We start from the raw sequence: 21,336 nt of genomic DNA on the forward strand, positions 1-21,336 counted from the left end.
ATCTCTCTGATGACCAGTGATGATGAGCATTTTTTCATATGATTGTTGGCCTCATATATGTCTTCTTTCGTAAAGTGTCTATTCATATCCTTTGCCCACTTTTGAATGGGCTTGTTTTTTTCCTGTAAATCTGTTTGAGTTCTTTGTAAATTCTGGATATCAGCCCTTTGTCAGATGGGTAAACTGCAAAAATTTTTCCCCATTCTGTTGGTTGCCGATTCACTCTAGTGACTGTTTCTTTTGCCGTGCAGAAGCTGTGGAGTTTCATTAGGTCCCATTTGTCTATTTTGGCTTTTGTTGCCAGTGCTTTTGGTGTTTTGTTCATGAAGTCCTTGCCTACTCCTATGTCCTGGATAGTTTTGCCTAGATTTCCTTCTAGGGTCTTTATCGTGCCATGTCTTATGTTTAAGTCTTTAATCCATCTGGAGTTTAATTTTAGTGTAAGGTGTCAGGAAGGGGTCCAGTTTCTGCTTTCTGCACATGGCTAGCCAGTTTTCCCAACACCATTTATTAAACAGGGAATCCTTTCCCCATTGCTTGTTTTTGTCAGGTTTATCAAAGATTGTATGGTTGTAGATATGTTGTGTTGCCTCCGGTGCCTCTGTTTTGTTTCATTGGTCTATATCTCTGTTTTCGTACCAGTACCATGCTGTTTTGATTACTGTAGCCTTGTAGTATAGTTTGAAATCCGGTAGTGTGATGCCCCCCGCTGTGTTCTTTTTGCTTAGAATTGACTTGGCTATGCGGGCTCTCTTTTGGTTCCATATGAAGTTCATGGTGGTTTTTTCCAGTTCTGTGAAGAAAGTCAATGGTAGCACAATGTCTCTCTTCTAAGATTCCCATTACATGCCCATTGAACTGTTTAATATTTTCTTACAGATCTCAGGTACTTTGATTTATTTTTTTCTCCCTTTTTTTTTTTTATCTGTTTTAGATTGGATACTTTCTATTCACCCTTATTGAACTCTGCTAACTGTTTCTTCCACTGTGTTTGGTGTTCTGTTAACCTCAGTGAATGCCTTTTTAAAAATCATTTGCATCATTTAGTTCTGGCATTTCAATTCAGTTTTTGTTTATAGCTTATTTTATCTATTGAAGTATCTATGCACTTTCATGTTTTCTATGTTTTAAAGTAATGCAGTGTTAACTAGCCTAATTTAACTATTTCACAATGTATACATATTTCACAACATGCTGTACATGATAAATATATACAATTTTTATTTGCCAATTAAAAATAAAAATGTTTAAGACGGAAAATTGTTATGATTATTTTACTGTCCCTGTCTGATCTGATAATTCTATTCTCTAGATTATCTGTACCTCTTCTATTGCGTATTTCCTCTCATTTTCTTTTGTCATATATCTTGTAATATTTTATTGTATGCCAAACATTGTGTAAAAAAAATTAGAAACTGAGGTTAAAATTTACCTCCAAAAATGCCAACTCCCTTCTTCTGTAAGACTACATGTTTGTGGCTAAATCAATCTAACCCATAGCTGGGCTATATCTGGGTTGTGTTGCTGCTTTACCTTGATTCAGTTCCTCATTGTTTACAAATATTCTGAGGATGAGTTCAGGACATTGCCTTCTGTGGGAAATTCCATTTACTCTATCAGCCTGGTCAAATTCCTGAACTAGGGAGAGTTCCCTTTTTGTCTTACTCCTTGGATAATAGCTTTTTGACTCACTGGGGAGTCGTCCTTTCTCAGTTTCTACTGTCTACTTTCTGCACCTTGGGATCTCTATCTCCTCTCTACTGTCGCTTCCCATCCTTTGAAGGGCTTTGAAAGGATTTTCTTCAGCAATTCTACCTTACTCATGGCCTTCTCCAGCCTGCTGCTTTGCTCTTGGAAAAGTTCACGTGAACCTCAGGAGCGATTTCCCCCAGCCCTCCTGCCCTTCCTATATCCTTTCATCCTGGGTATGCAGCAAAGATCTGTTGGAAGAGGAGGATAGCGAGGAAGACTCACTTTGTGTTTGGTGTTTCTAGTGATTCTAACTCATATACCAGTCCATAGCCATCAAAAGTTTGATTAAAAATTTGGCTATTTTTTTCTTACTCTGGAATGTATCTGTCTGGACCTCATAGCTCTACTGAGAAGGAAAAAAGCTTTGAATATTTTCTCTCCTAAGAAGAAAAATTTACTATTTTGTATGTCTTGGTATCCTCAGCTTGGAAGTGTTTAAAAATACTATAATACAAATTATAGTTTATTTGGCTTGTTCATATTGTAAGGGTCAGAGCAGTGGTCTTTGTGTTAGTTTTCTAGGTCTGCTGTAACAAAGACTGCAGATGGTATGTCTTAAACAAGAGAAATTTTTCCTCACAATCCTGGAAGCTGGAAGTTCAAGGTGTTGGGTTGGTTGGTTTCTTCGGAGATCTGTCGCCTCAGCTTGTAGATGGAGCTCCCTGTATCTTCACATGGTCTTCCCTTTTTGCATGGAGGTCCTAATTGTCTCTTACAACGACATTATATAGGATTCGATATTATATAGGATTCGACATTATATAGGATTCGTGCATGCCTCAAATGATGTCATTTTACCTTGATGACCTCTTTAAAGGCCCTATCTCCAAATACAGTCTCGTTTTGAGGTACCGGGAGTGAAGACTTTAACATACACATTTTGAGGGGGAAACACAGTTCAGCCCTTAACAGCCTCTGCAACTTTCTATCAATCCTTTAATTTTAATGCTTCCGAGTCATATTGTTTTAGGTGATTTCTCTTTGTTCCTTATCAAATTGTATTTTACTTTGAGTGTTAATATGAAAATCTTCTTATGTGTTAGATGAGTTCACCACATATACATTTGTTGATATGACTAGAAAATTAGATGGTAGGTCTATAATATCATTCCATACATGTTCATAAATAGGTAATTGTGCAAATACATAAAAGAAAGCATGCTTTTTCAAATCACAATGCCATCTGCTTTTTTTCTTTAATTTTAAAAGTTTTAGAAATTTAGGAACGTTTGTAATTTGTTTTAGTGGTTACTTTTACATCAGGATTGTATGTATTACAAACAATGTCCCTTTATTTACATTGTTTATCATGAAGAATAAATTTAGACTGGAAACTTTTCCTTCCTTCCCCTTTTTTCTCTTCTATTATCTAATTTTCACCAATGGCTTTAACTTAGTGTTGATATTTTACTTTAAAATATGCCAAAGCTTTTTGAGTTTAAATATCAATATTTTATTCTAAGCCATAACTTATGGACAGTCCAGGAATTTAGCTTGTTTTCCTTTTATCTCTCTGTTAATTAAATGTTTATTTTGTGTTATTTTTATATTGGTAGATGATGCTAATATTTGTATGCTATTCTTTAACACTATTCCCCATTTTTAGCCTCAATTTTATTGTTAAATGTAATTATTGCGCACTATCAACTTTCAGTAAAGTTTCTCAATAATTTCTTGATTGTCTGGTGCTTATCCCATAATAGATTCCCCAGAAAGGGAAATTAGAAAAACAACCCTGGGTTTTTTAATGTTTAGAAGATCACTGTCTTTATACTTAAAGGGGAGCTTAAATTAAAATAAAATGCTTGCCTCACATTTTTTTTTTTGGAGTAACTGGTAGGTGTTTCTTTACTGTTTTCTGGTATTGCAGTGAGAAGTCTGATGCCACTTTCTTTTCTAGCAGTTTTATAAGTGTCTTCATCTAGTTGCCTGAATACTCAGATAATCTATCTTTCTTTATGTTTGATTTCTAATAATTTTTCTGGAGATTGTCTTGCTGTTGACATGGTTGTTTGTTTTCACTGGTATGTAATATACCATTTTGGAATACATATTCTTTATTTTATGTCTCTTTTTAAAAAAACTGTCACAAATAATTAAAATTTCACACATTTCTTTGTTCCATTATCTCCCTCCCACTCAGGGGCTTCAAATACATGTTGGATCTTCTGTGTATCTTTTCTGCGTCTACCCACTTCTCTCCAAACCTTTCTTCTTTTCTAATATGTTTCATTTTATTCAAATTTCTTCTTTTATACTTTAATTGCTAATATTTCTGTGGTGTCTGTTGTTTATCGTGGCCCTTATACTTTGTCTTTATTTATAAAATTCTCTAGTCCTTTTTTTCAATTGATTTTCTGAGTTCTGCACATCCTTCTGCTTCTAGTCCTCTTGTCTATGAGTCCCTTTGTGTCTGTCTTGTGTTTTGTTTCATAACTGCTATTCCAGAAGGTTTTGTTTTTTTTTAAAGTTTACTCAGGAATGTTATGTTAAAATTTTAATCTGCTTCAAAACAAAATGTTTTTGAGTTTTCATTGTTTGTTGAAAAATTTAGCTACTTATTTTCACCCTTTGCTGGTATGGAAACAGTCCAAATTTGTTTTCTGTTGTACAGTTTAATCCAAACAGATTTTCCTGAACTGGTGATGGAATATTATTTTAGGGTGAAGTTGAATTGGAAATGAGCTTTTCAGGTTTCATAATTCAAGGCTTCCTTCCTCTGGAGCCAGAGTCAGGAGCTGGAAATGTAGTCCTTTCTTCTGGGGAGACACTCTTGGGGTCCAGTATGGTTTAGCAGGACTCCAACCCCCACTTTTCTCTCTCTCACATCTCCTTACAGCTTTTGACTTACAAGATGACTTTACAAATTGTTTGGCACCTTCGAGATTTTTTTTTTGTCTCCTGATTGCTCTCACTACCTCAGCAAACCTGTTCTTTGTATTCAGGGGCTTCTCTAGAGGTTTTCTCTTAGTGTAATACTCCTTCCTGAAAGACCTATTTGTGGAAAATTTCTGGACCCTTCCAGACTCAACACTTTGGCACTTCTTGTAATTCCTGCAGCCCCTTTGCTGATCCATTATGCTGTGTTCTGCTGGGTTCATCCTTCAGCAGTACTTGCACAGAATCTAGGTATTGATATGTTTCTTAGTTTTGCCATTTACTCTCTAATGTACCCACAGAATTTCCTACTCATGTAGGGCCCTGTTTATCTAGGGGTAAATATTTGCTGGTGATATTTTGGATTTTCAAACACTATCTGCAACCCTAGTTTTCAGTCAGTCTTCTAACATATGCGAATTCTGTACTTCCTTCTCTACCCCTATACTTTCTAATTGTTCTCTTTCAGGTTCTGCTGGCAATTCTGCCATTCTGGGGAGTCATTGCCCAGGCTTACAGATGCTTAATGAATCTTGCATTTTCTCTGTCTCTGACTTTTACTAGAATGTAGTTATTTCTCTCCTGCATTATTCCTATTTCCCTATATGATTTTCAGAAGCAGAACCGGACAGATTTGATAGTAAGATATCATTTTTCAGGAAAAGGAAACAAAACCATTGACTTTAATGTCATTAGTCATAGAAACACATTTATGTAAAGTGAGTGATGGCAAATTGTTCACAATCACATTCCAGGCCACCAAGTACCCTCTAAATAACCATACGTTTAAGTGTAACCCTGTGGAAAGAACTGCTTGCTAATTATTTCTTAATTTTTAAAAAATTTTTTGTGTGGGAGTCTCACTCTGTCACCCAGGCTGGAGTACAGAGGCCCAAGCTCAGCTCACTGCAACCTCTGCCTCCTGGGTTCCAGTGATTCTCATGCCTCAGCCTCCTGAGTAGCAGGGATTACAGCCATGCAACACCACATCTGGCTAATTTTTTGTTATTTTTGTATTTTTAGTAGAGATGGGGTTTTGCCATGTGGGGCAGGCTGGTCTTGAACTCCTGACTTCAGGTGATCCACCCACCTCAGCCTCCCAAAATACTGAGATTGCAGGTGTGAGCCATGACTCCCAGCCTCTAAATCTAATATTCTGTGAGTGGTTCCATGAGGTATGTTGCAAATATTCTTTGTCTGTAATTTAGCTTTCAGTGTATTCTTTTGTTTCAGTGTTTAGAAGATGTTTTGAAATATGACACAAGGGCTAAGTAGTGAATCTTTTATTCCATTTACAGCTCTCCTATCCTTGCTGCTTGATTTAGTAAAAGTTGTTTTACCTCTAGGTCTTTGAAGTTCTTATTTAAAAAGGTTCTGGTTAAATTTTCCTTGTTGTGTGTCAAGTGACTTAATGACACTGGCAAAATATTTTACAAAATAAAATAGTATTGGATTAATGAATGAAACACATGCAGACATTAGAGTCAGACAGGTCACCTGGGCTTCAATCCCAGTTCCATTGTTTACTGTATGACCTTAAGCAAATTAATTAACCTCTCTGAGCTCAATTTCCTCATTTGTAAAATGCGGATAATAATGACCATTTCCTGTGTTAAGATTAATGAGATGACAGATATCACAGTGCATGGTAACTCTTTTGGGATTTGTAATGTACATCACTACCAGAAATCTTGGCTTGACTTTCTTTGCAGGTTTTAAGCCTGGTGCCAAACACATCATGAACACAGGATTTATTATTTCAAATATTTATTGAATGCCTTTCAGAGGCTAAGGTGCCATTCTAGGTGCTAATGATATAGCAGTGAACAAAATGTACAAAAATCTCTGCATTTAGAGAGTTTACATTTTTAGGACTATATTTGTTATGCATCTTATTAAATGTTGTTAATAAAAATATACACATATTAAGTAATTAAAAATAGAAAGTAATTAAAAATAGAAAATTCAGGCACAGCTGGATCCAGGCCCCTAAGTTATATCATTAAGTTTCTATGTTTTTCTTTGTCTTTCAGTTTTTCTCTCTGCTAACTTGACTTCATTTATAGGCTGGCTTCCTCCACATAATTAAAAAGATTGCTGCCACCAGCTTCACACATTTGGGTTTTTACACTTAGTAACCTCAGAGGAAGAATGGGCCTTTCTCTCTTAGATGGCCTCTGATGGGTTCTCCTCAGGCTGTGTACCTTCTCTAAACCAATTTATGAGGAGTGGGGTGCTCTGAGTGGCTTATCCTCAGTATGTCATGTCTCCTTTCTTGCACCCAAGCAAAGGAACCTGATTGTATTTCAGCCACATGATAATGAAATTTCAGTAGAAAAGCAGGGTTACTTTTGGAGGAACCCTGAAATAGATAGCTTTGGTACTTGAACTAAACTTTAATAGCTTTAGTTACTAAACTGACAGTATTTCATGGAGGCTGATGATAAAGAATGAATGATACTCTTGGACTGATTCATGAGTGAGATTGCTCTTCGTTGGGGCCATTATTTCCATTATATTGACACAGTTTTTGTAAATGTTTGTTGAATGTGCCTTATATGTGTGATTTATTAGAGGATATATGAACCTAGATATCTGTGGTCCATTTCTGGTAGAATAACTAAAATTGTATGAGTTTTTAAGAAGTCAACCCCTGAGGGTCTTTGTTTTATGATCTTCAAGATGGATAGGCTATGCTGGGATATTCATTAATTCATTCAGCACCTGTCCTGGTTCTCTGTTATCTACTTGGACCTGTTCTATGTGCTGGGCATACAGCAATGATAAAACAGAAAATATTCCTAACTTGTTGAAAATGATATTATTGTGGGGGTAAATCAATAAACAAATAAGCTAATAGACAGAATGTTGAATGGTGATCAGCACTCCAAACAAGGTGAATGTAGTAAAGTATGTGATGGTGAGGGCCTTATTTTTCTTTTCTATTTCTGCATTCCTAGTGCCTAGAATGGTGCTAGGACATGGGAATATGCAACATTTTAAAGCTTTCTTACAGGATACGAGAGCCCACAACTCACCTTAGTTATCTATTTTAATATTAAATAATTCCTACCTTCAGAAACTCTTCCTTTTATCTAACATAATTTTTCTCTTGTTCTGGTCCAAATTGGAGTTGGAGAGCAGCTGATGATTATTCCCTGTGTGAGAGCCCTTCATGTATTTATAGATTGTTATTAAATTGCCTCAAATCAACCTTTAATCTTCATGCTGAATAATATTCATTCTCTTGACCTCTTTTAATAGATCTTTTTTCAAACCCTTCAATCACCATTTGTAACTTGCTGCTAAACCAGCTCATTGTCCCCTTTCTCTGTTTAGTCGTAGAATACAGAGCCAGAGAGAATATTTTTGGAAGAGTAGGAGTTTGATGAAAAGATTTCATCCTTTGTATTTATGTACATGTACACTTTCTTTATACAATAGATATTTAAAATAACTTATTTTTGCAAATCAAGTGACATTTCAATACTCCTAGCAAGTTTACCTTTCAAAGGATATAGTGAATCTTTTTTAAAACGAATACTTTTGTTAGGTAAATGCATAAAGAGTGACTTATTATACTCAGACTTTTGTGTTTGCAAAGAGTTTTTGTAAAGTAGAGCTCATCTCTTATATCATCTGTGTCTTTTTGTTCCATGGTAATTCTGTAACCCATTTCTGCTCGTGAATTATTATGTCTTATATTTGCTTTTGAATGCTACATTTGCACATTCAGCTCAGCATTTGTTAGGCACCTATGTGAAAAATGGTTGAAGAAATGTGAAAAATAAATCATGTTCTGCTCTTTGAGAGATTGCAATCTAGAGGGAGAAATTGGATGTACACAAATAATTAAAATAGAATTTGGGAAGAATGTAAGCCTTATAAATTGGGACTCTTTAAATTTATGATCTTTAAGATAAAGAAGTACTTCTTCAATGATTAGGAGAGAGAGAAGATAGAAACAAAGATTTTATTATTTATAGGCTCTGGGGGTACATGACATACCTGGAGATCAGTCAACACCAGGCAAGAGAGAGAAAGAGGAGCCCATGGGCCAGTGCCTTTGTTGGGGACCAAGGGATTCTCCAAAAAGGATTCCTGAAGGTAGTTTTAATTGGTGAGTTTCCAATAAGCAGGCATGAGTTCTAAGAGGTCACACTCTGACTGAAAGGTGGCCACTGTGGTATATCTGCACAGTCCATGAAGAGACTGAGGATCAGCAGGGCCAGTTAGAGTAGGTTATATCTAGCTGTTCCATAGGGAGGTGGTTGCCAGGAAGAACTTGTATAAAGCAGACATCTGGATTGACCACTTTGAGGAACCTGGGTGGGGCTGTAAAGGGTGACTGAGCTCTGCTTTTAGTATGAGGAAATTAAACTTAAATTCAAAATGGATGTCAAGGCAACATAAAATCATAAGAATTGACTGCAGACCTCTGGAAAAGGAGAGGTTATCAGGAAACAAGGAATTTTTGGAAAAGGTTGCATTTCAGGGAGTCTTGAAGATGGTGTAATACTTGTAAAAGTAGAATTAAAGTAGGTAATTACTAGCAGAAATAATTGTCAAAGAGAAGCAATGGAATAGGGGAATGGCCAGTGAAGAATCAATTCAATGAAAGAAGTCTAGAGAGGGAATTCAGGAGATGGTGTATATGGCCTAGATGTTACTTACATTTAGAAATGTGGATTTTATAAAGTTGGCAATAAGTAGTCAGTAATGAGTTTGAAAGAGGTGTAACAAGGCTAAGGGTTTCCTTTAAAGAACAATGCAGTAAAAATGTACTATTATTTTTGGCTACCAAGAATCCAATTACCATTCCAATTTGGGAATAATTTTCTATTATGTGATCTTAATTTGAAGTGGAGTTCTGTCTCCCACTATAGAAACCAGATAGAGGCCAGACATTTCTTCTCCCCACTTGAAGCAGCAGACAGATTCCCTTAATTCAGCCAATTAGAAACTCCTATGTAATTCTTAGATTTGAGGGATTAATGCAATGATGTAGTGACATACAGCAATCTATAATGTTAACAATGTGTCCAGCCAGAGTACTGCTGAGTATCCATTGTATTGGCACCAGTGGCTGTGTCTGCCCTAACTCTTCCTGTGACATGACCTTGACTATATTTCTCCCCCTCTGGCTTTATTTGATCTGTCCTAATTTCCTGAGCTTTGTTCTATAGCCTTCCAACTCATTCTGAGGGCCTTCTGGTATTCTGTATACAATTCTTTTTCTGCTTACATTAGCCCAAGTCATTTCAGTGGCTTACAATGATGGAAACAAATATTTTTCCAGAATCTCTGCACAGAATGGAGTGGCGGATGCCAGAATTTGGGCACCTGCTATTGTCCAGGTGAGAAGTGATGCCACTTGAGTTCATACAGTGGCAGTCAGAAGTGAGAAGAGAGGCCGCATGTAAGAGATAGAATAATGGAATTGAATATGCTGTTGAACAGCCTGTACCATCTGTCACTGTTTCGTTACCAAAATGGATTACGCATGATTTGGCTGGTTAGATGAACATCTTACCCTTTTCTGTACCTCATGTACTGTCTTCCTAAGTTCTCAGGTAAAGAGGATGCTTTTCTCAGGCGAAAGATGACTTATTTTTAATCGAGGTTGATTAATTGAGATGTTGTAACTAATTAGGGAGAATAATAATGTAGTATTGAAGAATAAAACATAGTAAAGTTTCAGCAAGCAGCAATATTATTAAATAGGAGTGGTAAAGGAAGAAATAGTAAAAGGAAGAAAATGATTATTAGATATTATTCAGATAGCTTTTCTCCTAGTTCTGTTTCATTAGAGTGCTAGATATCTGTGTCTCAGTCCTTTTCGTACTGTTCTGACAAAATACCTGGGATGATGTAATTTCTAAAGAACATAAATGTACTTATCTTAGTTCTAGAAACTGGGAAGTCTGAGATCAAGGTACTGGCAGCTTTGGTGATCTAGGGAGGGCTGCTGTCAGCTTCCAAGATGATGCCTTGATGTTGCCTCCTCTGGAGAGTAAGAATGCTGTCTCCTACTGATGATCTTTCTCCACAGCTTTTGTTAAACTTTCCCTGAATGCCTAGAGCCCTCTTGTCCTGTTGTGCTCATCACCACGTTTGTGTGTAGGACATTCATCACACGTGATGAGTCTGTCTTGTTCCCCAAAGGTTATAACAACCTCTCCATTGTTGTTATTTTTATAACAGAAACATAACTCACATGGAACATTTATGCTCTATGAAGTGATATTTTTAAGTGATACGTTTTAAGAAATAAAAACTATATTTTTCACTCAGTCTAATAATTTTACTTAGTAGTTTTAATTTTAATAGTATTAACTTTTATGTAGGTAACATAACTGACATAAAGCATTTATAGGTGACATAACTCACATAGGGCAGCCTTTTTGCCATGAGTTGTACGTCTCCAGGAAAAATATCCTTTGTGCTACGCAAATATCTAAAAATCTCATTTGAGAGACTTCCTCTTATCTAAAGTACTACTTCTTAGCCATATCACCACTAAAGTTATGATTGATGACCCTCCCTGTCTTTCATCTTTCTCTTTCTTATCATCATTTGTTCTCTGGTTTGTTCTTTCACCTTCTCTGGAATGTTACTCTTCTGGGTCACACACAGCAATAATCACCCATTCTCTGAAATCTTTGTATAAACCAGCATCTGTCTTCTGTGTTTTGCCATTTATTTTAAGTTCTTACTAGGTTATTTTTCAAAACATTGTTTTCTTTATAAAATATATCCTGTTAGCTGTTAGTTCTTTCCTTGTCACAAAACTACTGAGATGTTATCAATTCATATTTACATATGACAAAGACCAAGTTTCTACCCATCTCATTATCTATAGTATATGCAATTATTTGCATATTTTTGCATATATGTTTTGAAAAATAAATTAGATGTTACCATACATATTCTGTGCCATAAATATCTTACAAAACCAGCACACAAATATTTTCCTTATATTCCTAATATACCACAAATTTTAAACTACACATCAATGGATAAACAAAGTTATTTAAAATTATGTATTATGAACAATGTTTTTTTTTTTTGGGACGGAATTTCACTCTTATTACCCAGGCTGGAGTGCAATGGTGAGATCTCGGCTCACTGCAACCTCTGCCTCCTGGGTTCAAGCAATTCTCCTACCTCAGCCTCCCGAGTAGCTGGGACTACAGGCTGCGCCACCATGCCCAGCTAAGTTTTGTATTTTTAGTAGAGTTGGGGTTTCACCATGTTGACCAGGATGGTCTCGATCTCTTGACTTCGTGATCTACCTGCCTCGGTCTACCAAAGTGCTGGGATTATAGGCATGAGCCACCGCACCCTACCTATGAACAATGTTTTAATAAATATTCCTGCACGTATTTTTGACTATGTCTCATTCTAGGGCTAGATAGCCAGAAATGAAGCTGGTGTGCCATAATGATTCAACATTTTGATTGGTTAACATACTGCTCTTTATGTTAACCAACTGTTTAAACATACTGTTTGCTACCTCCTGTTTAACATTTAATCATTTTAATTTTAACTTTGACAATACCCTTGCCAAAAATGATCTTATGGTTATTTTAACTTATATTTTCTTAAATATTAGGCTAAACATCTTTTCAGATGTTTATTTATATTTTTTCTGTAAATTGCATATTCATATGCTTATCATTTTTTACTTTAAGTTTTCTTCTTAAAAAACTGGTTTATAGGAGTTGTTCCTATATTATCTAAGGGTATACTATGCATTAAATAATGTATTCTGAATATTTTCTCATAATGTCGTGGATTTTTTAAACTTTTGTTTCAAGTGTTTGTCTAGTTTCAAGTCTTATTCAAGCATTTGTTTATTACTCTTTCCCTTAATTTAAATCTAGCTTTTCATCTTGTTATTAAGGCATTTATTTATATCTGATTGGAAGCATCTTTTGTGTATTTTATTATAACGCCTTTGATTTTGCTTTTAATTTTTGAATTCAAGTAAAAAATTTATTTTTATGTATGTTATTACAGAAGAATTTAACAATTAGTTTTCCAAGCATGTAGCTGACTGTACACATACTATTTAGTGAATGTCCATATTTCATCACTAAAATGTCTTTTTAAATCTTTCTGAAGTTTTAACTTTCTTTCACTTATCTATATTTAACAATTCTGTACTACTACCGCTATGATTATTATACCTTTAAGTGCTATGTTCTAAGGATTAAAAACTATATTTTTTTCACTCAATCTAATAATTTTACTTAGTTTTAATTTTGATAATAGTATTTTAATTTAATGTAGGTAAAATGAATTGGTGTAATATCAAATAATCTAACTGAAAACCCTGTAATGTTGAATGTGTATCAAAAATACCCATGTGAACCCATGATTTTTTTCTAAAAACAAATTATATTTTCTAGCACCATTCTAGAAAGGGAGATTGAAGAAGTATTATCCTTAGCAATGAACCCTTTTAGAACCCTAATTCTGGTCTCTTAATATGGTTCTCCACAAATAACAAGGTGTCTTAGAGATATGGCAGTTTCTAGGTCTGAAAAAAGCAATGTAAAAGGTGAGCCAGGAAGATCTTGCTGTGCCAGAAAGCAAAGAAGCTTTCAAGGACTAATGACGTATTTTCAACACAGCACAGGAATCGGCCTGCGGGACTCTCTTGGCCAAAGATGGAACAATTTTATCACTGAAAGAATAATAGTTACAATTATTTGAAACACATGGATACATAATGATATCAAAGAAGAGAAAACGCAACAAAACAAAAACCTCATTTGCTATTGGCAGAAGTGACTATTACACTACCTTTTAGACATATACATTGCTAATTAAAAACAAAGAAATAAGCATTTATTGTTTCATTTTAATTAGAAATATATTCCAGGGTAGATAAATTACCTCAATTAAAGAATTTTTTTTTTTAAAAATGGAAACTAATTACTATGTGACAAATAATAAAATTAGAAAAATCCCCTTTTTTTGTAATTTGTAACAAAATAATTGATTTAGGCAAAGACCATCAGTGTATGCCAAACCATAAAGGTTGCTGAGGAACTCAATATTTGCACCCTGGAAAAGTACCACCCTAGAGATTACTTTAAGGTTGCAAAAGACAAACATGTAACTGAACAATGGAGATATCAGCTCTCTCCACCTGAACCCAAAGATCAACTATAACAACACTGGTAGTGGAAAAGGAGATGTTTTGTCCCTCTATGATGCCATAAGCAGAATCAGCATCACCTATTAAACATTTTTGTCAGAAATATTAAACCTGAATCTAATCAAGCTTTTACATCTATCTTCTATTTTTCAGGAAGTATGGAGCATAATGAGGAAAATGCTAAACAAGACAATGAGGAAACGTTTAGAAAAATCTCAAAGATAGGTCATAGTATAGGACAATTAACATAACTATCTTGATCAACAAGTAAATGATAAGAGAAGAAAAAGGGTGTGTGTGTGTGTGGCTAAAGTGGTAAAGTGGCAGGGGAAGTATTAGTCTTTGTTGAAAGACATTACCAGGCTGGGCATAGTGGCTCACACCTGTAATCCCAGCACTTGGTGGGGCTAAGGCAGCCAGATAACATAGTCAGGAGTTCGAGACTAGACAGACCAACAAGGTGAAACCCATCTCTACTAAAAATACAAAAATTAGCTGGGTGTAGTTTGAGACTAGCCAGACCAACATGGTGAAACCTATCTCTACTGAAAATAGAGAAATTAGCTGATATTGCACACTTGCAAGTGTGCAATCCCAGCTACCCAGGAGGCTGAGGCAGGAGAATCATTTAAACCCGGGAAACGGAGGTTGTAGTGAGCCAGAACCATGCCACTGTACTCCAGCCTGGGTGACAGAACTAGACTCTGACTCAAAAAAAAAAAAAGACATAATCAAATGCCACATGTCAGTCTTAATTCTAGTATGAACAAATGAGCAATAAAAGCCATTTTTAGGGCAGTTAAGGAAATATGAATTTTAACTGGATAATGTTAATTTGTTAGATATGAACTGTTGTGGTTATGCAGAAAAAAGATTTCATTTTTTAGAAATATGTACTAAAATAATTAGGATAGAAATGCTATAATCTTAATTTACTTTAATATATTACAGCAAGAAAATAAATGAATAAATAAATCAAATGTGGTTATATACTGTGAAGTCTAAGTATTAAGCTTAGGGCTGTTTATTTTAAAACACCTTATAAAATAAACTTACTTTACTGTGTCTTTGAAACTTTTCATAATAAAAACTGGAATAAGTATGAACATATAATTTATATTATGTAAAAACTTATTTTTAGAATTCAAATAAAGCATCTAGGATGTCGAATTGGGGGTTTATCATATATATAGTAAGTATAGAGTAAGCATATATATATATATGCTTACTCTATACTTACTATATTGTGTCTTACATATATGCTTACTATATTGTGTCTTCTCATCCAACAATATGTCTCTCTACTTATTCCAAATTAAAAAAATTTTCTCACTACTTTTATGTTTTTTTCATGCAAAACTTAAATATTCCCTATTAGGTGATTTTCTCAGTATCTTAATTATTTAGTTACTCTAGTCTATTAGCAATTGCTATTGATCAGAAAACAGTGGCCTATAGGGAAGTTGATTTCATTTCTAACGTCTTGCTGGACTCTTTATATTGTTAGTCAGTAGTTTTGCAACTTTTATCTTTTTCTTTCAAATAACCCTTTTTAATTGTAAAATGTGATGTGCACACAAAGGCATGTGTAAAACAAAAGTATACAGTGTAATGACATTGTTAAGCAATTATGAATGTAATTATTGCAGAAGTAAAAAGAAAATTAAAAATTACCAGCATCCAAAGGAATAGTAATGCTGCGTTCTTTCTATGTCACATATTTTGACTGCTGTATTAACCATTCTGAAATACAAGTTTCTAGGTCATAATTTTTGGCAATACATTCTGACTTCTTTGAATTTTACTCATGAAACTTAGTATCAGAAAAAATGGCAAAAGCCAAATATTTTCTCTTGTTTCAGCTTATTTATTAGTTTCAACTGGTGAAAATATATTACATTAATCTAGAATATTTTGGTACCATTTTAATAATTATTTGTATGTAAATGTGTAATATGTGTATATGTATACATAGGTATTCATATATAAGTATATCTAGAAAATACAAATTTAAACAATTAGGTCTAAATGTCAGGTGTTTATAAATTAATTTCACAAATTATTTGTTTTCTAGTACACATTTTCAGGGTTTGGAATTAACTAGGTGCTTCATTTTTAAATTCTTTCTGTGAAAGGCAGATATTCTGTTATTTTTCAACTCAGTGTAGTAAGTCTAAGATATGCTAGATTTGAGGATAATTCCTTACATACTTGTCCTTATAAAAATTTTATTTTCTTTGCCTAGGACACAGATATTTTAAAATTAACATTCTTCTTTTTCATTAGCAATTCCCCAAAATAAAATAACCCACCTGCTGTTAGAACAAGGTCACCTGGATTAATCAGATTTAAACTGAGATACAACTTGTGAATTACGAAGAGGCTTTGTAATCAAGATATAAACACTAAATTCTATAGAATGTCTAAAAAACACCAGAAATCATTATTTTGATTTCTTCCTGTTAAATATCCTCATCAAGATGCAAATATATGGCACTTATACTTTGCTAATTATAATCTATTAATCAAATATTAAAAAGTAAATGCATTTTGGTAGTTTTCAAGTAAGTATTAGTGAATTTTGGTTCTTCAATGTTCATAGTAAAAGAATTGTAGATGCAAGGATTAGCTCAGGTTTGCCTCCATATATCTAAGAAATAAAACCTTCCTTGGTGAAGAAGGCAGAAAGAAAAAAATGTTGGCTCATGAAGACCTAGACAGAGCAAGGTGGTAAGATTTACTCTTCGACATGGAGAATGAGGGCAGACATATGCTATTTGGTTTTTTTTGTTAATATAGTATAGGCACAAAGAGCGTGCTTCATAAAGCAATGCTTGTTGAAGACTTTTCCTACCAAAATATGCCTAAGAGGTAGAGATTGAGCTAGGTTTGTAAATGTAGTCTAAAACTCTCCTCCATGAATGGAAAAATATCTTTTAAGTTTAGTTTATTTAAAACATCAATTTGCATATTGTATTTAACTGCATAGTATATTTATATTTATTTTAATTAAAAAATTTAATTTGATATGCTTTTGTCAGTTAAAAATTATATTCTGTAAAGATATGTGTTTACCCTGTGGCTTTAAGAACCTACCCTGGAAAATCGAACTATATAGGGTGTGTATTTTCCAATTTCTGGTATACTACTCTCATTGCCCAAAACAACAATAACCAACATTTATTTAGTGTTGAATATATTCAAGACACGGTTGCAAACTTATTAAATATATTATCCCTCCACCAAGGAGTGATGAATAAGGGTTATTAAATTTTTATTTTGTGTTTATGGAGAATTATCCTTATATAATGGTAGTTTTTACAAACTGTAATAATATCTTGGACTTTGTTTTCATGTTTGTCAATCAGAGCTTTGGCCCTTCCCTGAAAAGAGGGTTTGTGCTGTTTAAAGTAGTTCAAATTGCCCAATACTAACAAAAGTTCTGAAATAGACATATGATAGATTAAATCTTACATGTCAATTTTGTAAGTTAATATTTCCTAGTGATTTTATATCTTCTGATCACTACTAAAAAGTTAATTTTGTTATTCATATATCAATAATTTATATTTATCAAATAAGTTTAGTAACTAAATACTGACATTTCATAAATTTCTCCCTCTTCATTGCTTTGTAATATTCTTTAAGATTTTGGGTCAAAGGAATTAAATAGGCAAGGTTGGAGACAAATTAAATCTAAAGTGATTGTAATGATGGTCAATATTTGAAGTCTGCCATAGCAAGATGAGCACATCTAACAGAATCAAATGATTTAATTAAATAAATTGTACAGTATATGACAAACGCCTTGCTATGTAAAAGCACTAAGTTACTTGCCTATGTAGGTTTAGTCCAGTTCTTTATTCAGGGTCAATGTCTATCTATGCCCTGCTAGCAGAAAAGTGGCTTTTTGGATATCTGAGCCTTTTAAAAGTATCCTCAAGAGACAGTAAATGAGTGGGTGGTTTGATTGACTGCTTTTGTATTTGGGTAAAAAAAAAATTCTTAAGACTGGTTTAATGTAGCAAAAATCTGAGTTGAGGTTGTAGATTATAATAGAGAGAGTATGCTAAAAAGTAGTAGTTTGTAACCTAAATGAATACTTTAATCTCCTAAAAGTTATTAAAATGTATTATATACTTTCATTTTGATTTAAAATAATTATGAAATCATAATTGTTTATGTCTCTGATATTCTCAATCTGTTTAACAAAACCCTACAATTTTAACAGAGTATGCATGGAAAATTTTGGAGTAGAGTCCATTATGAATTTTTGGCAAAGAGTCATGACAGATCTGAATACATTTTTACTTGATTTTAAAGGATTTCTTATAATGATGAATTTTTTATTGATATATAATTGTACATATTTTGGGGAAATGTGTGATATTTTGATACTTGCATGCAATGTGTAATGATAAAATCAAGGTAATTAGGATAGTCATCAAACATTTATCATTTCTTTGTGTTGGGAACATTTCAAATCTTCTCTCGTAGCTGTTGTGAATTTATAATGCATTATAAATAACTATAGTCATTCTACTCTACTATCAAACACTACTAAGTATTTATTCTGTCTAACTGTATTTTTGTATTCATTAAGCAACCTCTGTTTATCCCCCATCCTCTTCCCAGCATATGGTATTATCACTCTATGTCCATGAGATCAACTCTTATAGCTCCCGCATATGAGTGAGAATATGTGATATTTATTGTTCTGTGTGTGGTTTATTTCCCTTAACATAATGACCTCTAGTTCCATCTTGTTATTGCAAATGATAATTTCAGTCTCTTTTTATGGCTGAATAGTATTCCACTGTGTACGTATGTACTACATTTTCTTTATCCATACATCTGTTGATGCATACTTAGGTTGATTTCGTATCTTGGTAATTGTGAATGGTAGTGCAATAAACAGTAGATATGGGAATCTCTTTGACGTACTGATTTTCTTTCCTTTCCTTTCCTTTGGGTAAATACCTACATATTTTTGAGATTACTGGATTTTCTGGCAATTCTATGTTTAGTTTTTTTGAGAAACCTCCATAATGTTTTCTGCAATGGCTGTACTAATTTACATTCTCATCAACACTGTATAAGAGTTATCTTTCTCTGCAATGATGAGTTTTGAAGGACCATTCAGAATGTGGAGATGTTAAATAAGGAGTTAGTATTGAGGATTCAGGCAAAGTGAATCTGCCCGTAATAGAAGCTGTAACATAGTGAGTGATCAATAAACTTACCAAGTTGTAGGCGATGTTTGAGGCATTGAGGATCCTGCAGTGAATAAAGAGGCAAAATTTCCTGACCTCGTGAAGCTTCATTCTGGTGGAGAGATACAGATGCTAAATGAAAAAGTAAAACATATCATATGTCAAATGCTGTAAATGTGAAGAAGAAAATAAACTAGGAAAGAAAATAACGAATTTTGGGAGTGATGGAATTTGAAATTTTAAAGAGAGTGTTTAGAAATTGTCTCTGGAATTTTGCTATTTTAGCAAAGACTTGAAGAAGCTGAATATTTTCTGGAAATAATTCTGGGAAGAGCATTTGTGGCATGAAGAATAGCAAATGAAAAATATCCTGAGATGGGAGCTTATAAAGCATGTTTTAGGAATAGCACTTTGGCTTATGTGTTGGAAACAGTCTATGGGAGAGATGATGGTGTCACAGACTGTCAGAGAAGTGGAGGTTTTGGGATATATTTTGGAAGATCACTGGAAAGATTTTCTCAAGAATGGTATGTGAGATGTAGATGAGTCAAGCATGAGTAAGGTATCTGACTTAACCCACTGAATGGTTGAAGTTGTCATACTGAGATAGAAAGATTGCAGAAGATTTGGGGAGGGGTAATAAGTGAGCAATCTTTGGCCTGTAGGAATTTGCCAGAAAAGAATGAGGGTGTGAAAATAATGATGTTTTAGGCAAAGGAATTTTTATGTGCAATAGCATTGAACCTTGAAAATTATTTAGGGAATGGAGAAATATTTTGTGAGATGTAAACACAGTGTATACTAGGAATTGGCAAACTATGTCTCAAGGGATAAATCCAGCCCACTGCCTGCTTTTGTAAGACTCATGAACTGTACAAAATGGTTGAAGAAAATAAGAATAATATTTTGTGACATGTGCAAATTATATAAAATTCACATTTCAGTGTCCGTAAAGAACGTTTGATTAGCACACAGCCATGCTCACTCATTTATGTGTTGTCTATAGCTGCCTGATGTGGTTTGGCTGTGTCCCCACTCAAATCTCATCTTGAATTGTAACTTGCACAGTTCCCATGTGTCCTGGGAGGGAAACCAGTGCAAGGTGGTTTAATTATGGGGGCAGGTGTTTCCTGTGTTATTCTCGAGATATTGAATGAGTCTCACCAGACCTGATGGTTTGATAAGGGGTAACCCATTTGCTTGGCTCTCATTCTCTCTCTTGCCAACACCATGTGAGATGTGCCTTTCACCTTCTGTCATGATCATGAGGCCTCTTCAGCCATGTGAAACTGTAAGTCCAATAAACCTCTTTCTTTTGTAAATGGCTTAGTCTCAGGAATGTCTTTATCAGCAGCATGAAAAATGGACTAATAAACTGCCTTTGTGATAAAATGGTTGAATTAAGTAGTTCTGATGGAGACTATATGGCCTACCAGGGTGAAATATTTACTACTCGTTTTTTACAGAAAAATTTCGGTGACATTGGTGTACATAAAGGGAATAACATGAGTTAAAATGGAGCATTTTGGGGGAGTCACAGATTGTGAAGTAACTTGTATGTCTTGCTATGAAGTTGAAACAATTCTGCTTGAAGAGGTCCTTCACATCCTTTGTTAGTTGTATTCCTAGGTATTTTATTCTCTTTGTAGCAATTGTGAATGGGATTTCACTCATGATTTGGCTCTCTGTTTGTCTATTATTGTTGTATAGGAATGCTTGTGATTTCTGCACATTGATTTTGTATCCTGAGACTTTGCTGAAGTTGCTTATCAACTTGAGGAGATTTTGGGCTGAGACGATGGGGTCTTCTAATTATACAATCATGTTGACTGCATATAGAGACAATTTGACTTCTTCTTTTCCTAATTGAATACATTTTATTTCTTTTGCTTCCCTGATCGCTCTGGCTAGAACTTCCAATACTATATTGAATAGGAGTGGTGAGAGAGGGCATCCTTGTCTAGTGCCAGATTTCAAAGGGAATGTGTCCAGTTTAAGCCCATTCAGTATGATATTGGCTGTGGGTTTGTCATAAATAGCTTTTATTATTTTGAGATACATTCCATCGATACCAAGTTTATTGAGTTTTTAGTATACAGTAGAAAACCATTAAAGGTATATCACAATTCAGAAAAAATTTCTAGTTCAACCTAATTTTCAGTTAGAGAAATAAACACTGAGAGACTTATGTAATTTTCCAGCACTTCAGTGTGAAGGTCAGTCAAGGACTGGAGTGATTAAACTCCCAGAGTCATAATTTTATTTTTGCTCCTAACAGCTACTGTGGTACTTCTCCATACAAGGAAGTTCCTCCAAAAATCTCAT

Source organism: Callithrix jacchus, chromosome 11, assembly GCF_049354715.1.
Source record: "Callithrix jacchus isolate 240 chromosome 11, calJac240_pri, whole genome shotgun sequence".
Lineage (NCBI taxonomy): Eukaryota > Metazoa > Chordata > Mammalia > Primates > Cebidae > Callithrix > Callithrix jacchus.